Source organism: Pavona decussata, unplaced genomic scaffold (assembly GCF_977016875.1).
Source record: "Pavona decussata unplaced genomic scaffold, jaPavDecu1.1 SCAFFOLD_285, whole genome shotgun sequence".
NCBI classification, from domain to species: Eukaryota; Metazoa; Cnidaria; class Anthozoa; order Scleractinia; family Agariciidae; genus Pavona; species Pavona decussata.
Genome location: NW_028145686.1, coordinates 971,300 through 980,000, shown reverse-complemented (window position 1 = coordinate 980,000; position 8,701 = coordinate 971,300). Strand labels below are relative to the sequence as shown.

At 45.6% G+C, this 8,701-nt stretch overlaps 1 long non-coding RNA gene across 1 annotated transcript in view; it reads right to left on the bottom strand.

Moving 5' to 3' along the window:
• Nucleotides 1-8,701, bottom strand: part of LOC146455178 (uncharacterized) — a 90,319-nt gene that overhangs the window by 1,110 nt on the left and 80,508 nt on the right. The window contains exon 3 of the long non-coding RNA XR_014859079.1: nt 61-152. This is a non-coding gene — a long non-coding RNA (uncharacterized LOC146455178). The remainder of the gene's footprint in view (nt 1-60; nt 153-8,701) is intronic.

The window sequence follows — 8,701 nt, the reverse complement described above, 5'->3', positions numbered from 1 at the left end:
GAGGCGCACAACTAAATAAGGCCATCTCCACTAGAATTGCCCTGTTTGCTGGGAACTTACCGCGACATCGCAAACTGTTGCCATCCAACAGCCAACTTGAGTCTTGTGTTTATGTTCCATGTCTTCAAGGCCATCTGAAAGCTTCATGTAGTCTGCAATTGAAATAAGAGCAGACTAATAAGGCCACACCTACTCACTCAACCAAGAAAATGCATTAAGTGTCAAATTCTGACCCACCCCTACCCCTTGAATTTAAGGGCAGGAACTCCCGAGTACAAGTACAAGTGTAAGTAAGTTTTGTAATTTACAGCCATGTATTGGCTTTTTGCAATATTTAAATAAATTAGTTTCAAATGCATGCTGAGTGTTATTAAAGTTTTTTAATGTATCCATTACGATGCAATATAAAATAATTTAGTTATGTTTGTGTGGATATAATGTCAACATTTGGTTGAAGTTTGTAAATTGTTAAATATTTATTGTGATCTTTGCAATAAATGTCTGAAATATCTCATCTAAATGATCATTTGACTGGTTTGTGTAATCTGACAAAGATCTTTTAAAATACTTGCAAAAACTTCATTTGGCAATTAATTCAGGTCCTCTGTCTCTCACAGAGGACACTGTTGCAGATCTGACTGAGTAACTCGTAACCGGCAAAAACCACCCGGGATTTAACCTGGGATCCCACCTTGGAAATTCTGGCAAGGGCTTGGTTTTGGTCCCACTTGGGATCCAACTTGGGATCCCGTTCCAAAATCCCACCTGGGATCCCATCTGGGATCCCACTCAGAAACCCACCTGGGATCCCTGGTGGGATCCCAACAAATATTTTACACGAGTTGTCCAGATTTTCCAGCCGTAATGATTCAAATGATACAAGAGAAAGTAAAATCCCACCTGGGATCCTCACTATCCCACTTGGGATCCCGTTCCAAAATCCCACCTGAGATTCCATCTGGGATCCCACTCGGGATCCCACCTGGGATCCCTGGTGGGATCCCAACAAATATTTTACACGGGTTGTCCAGATTTCCTAGCCGTAATGATTTAAATGGTACGGTAGAAAGTAAGTGGTTGTTTACTTACAGAAGTTATATATTTACCTTTTCGTAAACCACCTGTGATTTAACCTGGGATCCCACCTTGGAAATTCTGGCAAAGGTTTTTTTTTGGGATCCCACTCGGGATCCCAGCGGTGATTCTAATCCCACTTGGGATCCCTATGTGAACAAAACATATATAGAAAATGTTTGGAGAGTTAAAATCCAACCTGGGATCCTCCCTATCCCACCTGGGATCCCACTTGGGATCCCGTTCCAAAATCCCACCTGGGACCCCATCTGGGATCCAACTCGGGATCCCACCTGGGATCCCTGGTGGGATCCCAACAAATATTTTACACGGGTTGTCCAGATTTCCCAGCCGTAATGATTCAAATGGTACGGTGGAAAGTAAGTGGTTGTTTACTTACAAAAGTTATATATTTACCTTTTCGTAAATAACCCGTGATTTAACCTTGGATCCCACCTTGAATATTCTGGCAAGGGCTTGTTTTTGGGATCCCACTTGGGATCCCAGCTGGGATTCTAATCCCACTTGGGATCCGTATGTGAACCAAACATCTATAGAAAATGTTTGGAGAGTTAAAATCCCACCTGGGATTCTCCCTATCCCACCTGAGCTCCCACATGGGATCCCGTTCCACAATCCCACCTAAGATCCCATCTGGAATTCCACTCGGAATCCCACCTATCCTTATCCCACTTAGTTCCCAATTCAAAAACCCCACCTGGGATCCCATCTGGGATCCCACTCTGGATTCCACCTCGGAACCCTTGTGGGATCCCAACAAATATTTTACACGGGTTGTCCAGATTTCCCAGCCCTAACGATTCAAATGATATGGTAGAAAGTAAAATCCCACCTGGGATCCTCCCCATCCCACCTAGGATCCCACTTGGGATCCGGTTCCAAAATCCTACCTGGGATCCCATCTGGGATCCCACTCGGGATCCCACCTGGAATCCCTGGTGGGATCCCAACAAATATTTTACACGGGTTGTCCAGATTTTCCAGCCGTAATTATTTAAATGATACGGTAGAAAGTAAAATCCCACCTGGGATCCTCCCTAGTCCTAAATGGCAAACCCCTTGAATTAGTCACCAGTGCCAAATTGCTAGGCGTGACCATTAGCCACGACCTAAAGTGGAACATGCACAGCTCCGAACTAATTAGAAAATGTTCCTCTCGTCTCTACTTTTTGCGTCAACTCAAGAGATCCGGAGTGGCACCAAGTGAACTGGTGCAATTCTATGTGACATGTATTAGGCCCGTCCTGGAATACGCAAGTGCTGTATTCCATCGTTCTCTACCAAACTACATTAGTGTAGATTTGGAACGGATCCAAAGAAGGGCATTCAGAATCATCTATCCTGACCTGTCATATAGTGTAGCACTAGAAACAGTTGGCCTACCGAAACTTCATGAGAGGAGAGAAAAGATTTCAATCGATCTGTTTGACGAGATCGTCTGTAATCCCACCCACAGTCTCCATAGCCTCCTCCCTGAAAGGAAGAGTTGTAAATATGCACTGAGACGCAAAAGTGATTTCACTCTCCCCCTATGTAAGACCGAGCGTTTGAAGAACAGTTTTATTTTTAGCCATGTATATAAGATGTAGATGTTTTCTCTTTTCCTCTTTGTTGTTATATTTTAGCCAGGTTTTTAAGATGTAGATAATTTTCTTTTTTCTCTTTGTTATTATTATCTCTTTGTAAATATCCCGTAATTCAGCTTATGGCTGCAATGGTTATAATAAAGTATCTATCTATCTATCTATCTATCTATACCACCTGGGATCCCACTTGGGATCCTGTTCAAAAATCCCACCTGGGATCCCATCCGGGATCCCACTTGGGATCCCACCTGGGATCCCTGGTGGGATCCCAACAAATATTTTACACGCGTTGTCCAGATTTCCCAGCCGTAAGAATTCAAATGATACGGTAGAAAGTAAAATCCCACCTGTGATCCTCCCTATACCACCTGGGATCCCACTTGGGATCCCGTTCCAAAATCCCACCTGGGATACCATCTGGGATCCAACCCGGGATCCCACCTGGGATCCCTGGTGGGATCCCAACAAATATTTTACACGGGTTGTCCAGATTTCCGAGCCCTAGTGATTCAAATGGTACGGTAGAAAGTAAGTCGTTGTTTACTTACAGAAGTTATATATTTACCTTCCCGTCAACCACCCGTGATTTAACCTGGGATCCCACCTGGGAAGTTCTGGCAAAGGCTTGTTTTTGGGATCCCACTCGGGATCCCAGCTGCGATTCTAATCCCACTTGGGATTTCCTATGTAAACCAAACATATATAAAAAATGTTTGGAGAGTTAAAATCCCACCTGGGATCTTCCTTATTCCACCTGGGATCCCACTTGGGATCCCGTTCCAAAATCCAACCTGGGATCCCCTCTTATATTTCACTCGGGATCTCAACCGGGATCCCTGGTGCGATCCCAACAAATATTTTTTATGGGTTGTCCAGATTTCCCACCCGTAATCATTCAAATGATTTGGTAGAAAGTAAAATCCCACCTGGGATCCTCCCTATCCCACCTGGGATCCCACTTGGGATCCCGTTGCAAAATCCTACCTGGGATCCCATCTGGGATCCCTGGTTGGATCCCAACAAATATTTTACACGGCTTGTCCAGATTTTCTAGCCGTAATTATTTAAATGATACGGTAGAAAGTAAAATCCCACCTAGAATCCTCCATATACCACCTGGGATCCCACTTGGGATCCCGTTCCAAAATCCCACCTGGGTTCCCATCCGGGATCCCACTTGGGATCCCAGCTGGGATTCCTGGTGGGATCCCAACAAATATTTTACACGGGTTGTCCAGATTTCCCAGCCGTAATGATTCGAATGATACGGTAGAAAGTAAAATCCTACCTGGAATCCTCCCTATACAACCTGGGATCCTACTTGGAATCCTGTTGCAAAATTCCACCTGGGATCCCATCTGGGATCCCATTCGGGATCCCACCTGGGATCCCTGGTGGGATCCCAACAAATATTTTACACGGGTTGTCCAGATTTCCGAGCCGTAATGATTCAAATGGTAGGGTAGAAAGTAAGTGGTTGTTTACTTACAGAAGTTATATATTTACCTTTTCGTAAACCACCCGTGATTTAACCTGGTGTCCCACCTTGGAAATTCTTGCAAGGGCTTGTTTTTGAGATCCCACTCGGGATCCCAGCTGGGATTCTAATCCCACTTGAGATCCTGATGTGAACCAAACATATATAAAAAATGTTTGGAGAGTTAAAATCCCACCTGCGATCCTGCCTATCCCACCTGAAATTCCACTTGGGATCCCGTTCCACAATCCCACCTGGGATCCCATCTAGGATCCCACTCGGGATTCCACCTATCCCGATCCCACTTGGGATCGCGTTCCAAAATCTCACCTGGGATCCCATCTGGGATCTCACTCGGGATTCCACCTGGGATTTCTGCTGGGATCCCAACAAATATTTTACACAGGTTGTCCAGATTTCCCAGCCGTAATGATTCAAATGGTACGGTAGAAAGTAAGTTCTTGTTTACTTAAAGAAATTATATATTTCCCTTTTCGTAAACCACCCGTGATGAAACCTGGGATCCCACGTTGGAAATTCTGGCAAGGGCTTGTTTTTGGGATCCCACTCGGGATCCCAGCTAGGATTGTAATCCCACTTGGGATCCCTATGTGAGCCAAACATATATAGAAAAAGTTTGGAGAGTTAACATCCTACCTGGGATCCTCCTTATCCCACCTGGGATCCCACATGGGATCCCGTTCCAAAATCCCACCTGGGATCCCATCTGGGATCCCACTCGGGATCCCAATTCGGATCCCTGGTGGCATCCAAACAAATATTTTACACGGGTTGTCCAGATTTCCTAGCCCTAATGATTTAAATGATACGGTAGAAAGTAAAATCCCACCTGGGATCCTCCCTATCCCACCTGGGATCCCACTTGGGATACCGTTCCAAAATCCCACCTGGGATCCCATCTGGGATCCCACTCGGAATCCCACCTGGGATCCCTGGTTGGATCCCAACAAATATTTTACAGGAGTTGTCCAGATTTCCCAGCCCTAATGATTCAAATGAAACGGTAGAAAGTAAGTGGTTGGTTACTTACAGAAGTTATATATTTACCTTTTCGTAAACCACCCATGATTTAACCTGCGATTCCACCTTCGAAATTCTGGCAACGGCTTGTTTTTGGGATCCCACTAGGGATCCCAGCTGGGATTCTAATCCCACTTGGGATCCTTATGTGAACCAAACATATATAGAAAATGTTTGGATAGTTAAAATCCCACCTGGGATCTGGGATCCCGGGTGGGATCCCAACAAATATTTTACACGGGTTCTCCAGATTTCCAAGCCGTAATGATTCAAATCATACGGTAGAAAGTAAAATCCCACCCGGGATCCTCCCTATTCCACCTAGGATCCTACTTGGGATCCCGTTCTAAAATCCCACCTAGGATCCCATATGGGATCTTACTTGGGATCCCAGCTGCGATTCTAATCCAACTTGGGATCCCTATGTGAACCAAACATATATAGAAAATGTGTGGAGAGTTAAAATCCCACCTGGGATCCTCCCTATCCCACCTGGGATCCCACATGGGCTCCCGTTCCGAAATCCCACCTAGGATCCCATCTGGGATCCCACTCGGGATCCCACCTGGGATCCCGGGTAGGATCCCAACAAATATTTTACACGGGTTGTCCAGATTCCCCAGCCGTAATGATTCAAATGATACGGTAGAAAGTAAAATCCCACCCGGGATCCTTCCTATCCCACCTAGGATCCTACTTGGGATCCCGTACCAAAATCCCACCTGGGATCCCAACTGGGATCCAACTCGGAATCCCACCTGGGATCCCTGGTGGGATACCAACAAATATTTTACACGGGTTGTCCAGATTTCCCAGCCGTAATGATTCAAATGGTAGGGTAGAAAGTAAGTGGTTGTTTACTTACAGAAGTTATATATTTACCTTTTCGTAAACCACCCGTGTTTTAACCTGGGGTCCCACCTTTGAAATTCTTGCAAGGGCTTGTTTTTGAGATCTCACTCGGGATCCCAGCTGGGATTCTAATCCCACTTGAGATCCTGATGTGAACCAAACATATATAGAAAATGTTTGGAGAGTTAAAATCCCACCTGGGATCCTGCCTATCCCACCTGAAATTCCACTTGGGATCCCGTTCCACAATCCCACCTGGGATCCCATCCAGGATCCCACTCGGGATTCCACCTATCCCGATCCCACTTGGGATCGCGTTCCAAAATCTCACCTGGGATCCCATCTGGGATCCCACTCGGGATTCCACCTGGGATTTCTGCTGGGATCCCAACAAATATTTTACACAGGTTGTCCAGATTTCCCAGCCGTAATGATTCAAATGGTACGGTAGAAAGTAAGTTGTTGTTTACTTAAAGAAATTATATATTTACCTTTTCGTAAACCACCCGTGATGAAACCTGGGATCCCACGTTGGAAATTCTGGCAAGGGCTTGTTTTTGGGATCCCACTAGGGATCCCAGCTGGGATTCTAATCCCACTTGGGATCCTTATTTGAACCAAAGATATATAGAAAATGTTTGGATAGTTAAAATCCCACCTGGGATCCTCCCTATCCCACCTGGGATTCCACATGGGCTCCCGTTCCAAAATCCTATCTGGGAGCCCACTCGGAATCCTACCTGGGATCCCGGCTCGGATCCCAACAAATATTTTACACGGGTTCTCCAGATTTCCCAGCCGTAATGATTCAAATCATACGGTAGAAAGTAAAATCCCACCTGTGATCCTCCCTATTCCACCTAGGATCCTACTTGGGATCCCGTTCTAAAATCCCACCTAGGATCCCATATGGGATCTCACTCGGGATTCCAGCTGGGATTCTAATCCCACTGGGGATCCCTATGTGAACCAAACATATATAGAAAATGTTTGGGGAGTTAAAATCCCACATTGGATCCTCCCTATCCCACCTGGGATCAAACATGGGATCCCATTCCACAATCCCACCTGGGATCCCATATGGGATTCCACTGGGGATTCCACCTATCCTTATCGCAATTGGGATGCCGTTCCAAAATCTTTTCTGGGATCCCATCTGGGATCCCAATCGAGATTCCACCTGGGATCCCTGGTGGGATCCCAACAAATATTTTACACAGGTTGTCCAGATTTCCCTGCCGTAATGATTCAAATGATACGGTAGAAAGTAAAATCCCACCTGGGATCCTCCCTATACCACCTGGGATCCCACTTGGGATCCCGTTCCAAAATCCCACCTAGGTTTCCATCTGGGATTCCACTCAGAATCCCACCTGGGATCTTTGGTGGGATCTCAACAAATATTTTACACGGGTTGTCCAGATTTCCCAGCCGTAATGATTTAAATGATACGGTAGAAAGTAAAATCCCACCTGGGATCCCGTTCCAAAATCCCACCTGGGATCCCATCTGGAATTCCACTTGGGATTCCACTTGGGAACCCTGATAGGATTCCAACAATTATTTTACACGGGTTGTCCAGATTTCCCAGCCGTAATGATTCAAATGGTACAGTAGAAAGTAAGTGGTTGTTTACTTACAGAAGTTATATATTTACCTTTTCATAAACCACCAGTGATTTAACCTAGGATCCCACCTTGGAAATTCTGACAAGCGCTAGTTTTTGGGATCCCACTCAGGATCCCAGCTGGGATTCTAATGTTACTTAGGATCCCTATGTGAACGAAACATATATAGAAAATGTTTGGAGAGTTAACATCCCACCAGGATTCCTCCCTATCCCACCTGGGATCCCACATATGCTCCCGTTCCACAATCCCACCTGGGATCCCATCTGGGATCCCACTCAGGATCCCACCTGGGATCTCTGGTGGGATCCCAACAAATATTTTTTACGGGTTGTCCAGATTTCCCAGCCTTAATGATTTAAATGATACGGTAGAAAGTAAAATCGCACTTGGGATCCTCCCTATCCCACTTGGGATCCCACTAGGGATCCCGTTTTAAAATCCCATCTGGGATCCCATCTGGGATCCCACTCGGGATCCCACCCGGTATCCCTGGTGGGATCCCAACAAATATTTTACACGGGTTGTCCAGATTTCCCAGCCGTAATGATTCAAACGATACGGTAGAAAGTAAGTGGTTGTTTACTTACAGAAGTTATATATTTACCTTTTCGTAAACCACCAGTGATTTAACCTGGGATCCCACCTTGGAAATTCTGGAAAAGGCTTGTTTTTGGGATCCCACTCGGGATTCCAGCTGGGATTCTAAGCCCACTTGGGATCCGTATGTGAACCAAACATATATAGAAAATGTTTGGAGAGTTAAAATCCCACCTGGGATCCTCCCTATCCCACCTGGGATCCCACATGGGCTCCCCTTCCAAAATGCCACCTGGGATCCCATCTGGGATCCCAACAAATATTTTACACGGGTTGTCCAGATTTCCCAGCCGTAATGATTCAAATGATACGGTAGAAAGTAAATTCCCACCCGGGATCCTACCTATCCCACCCAGGATCCTACTTGGGATCCCGTACCAAAATCCCACCTAAGATCCCATCTGGGATCCCACTCGGGATCC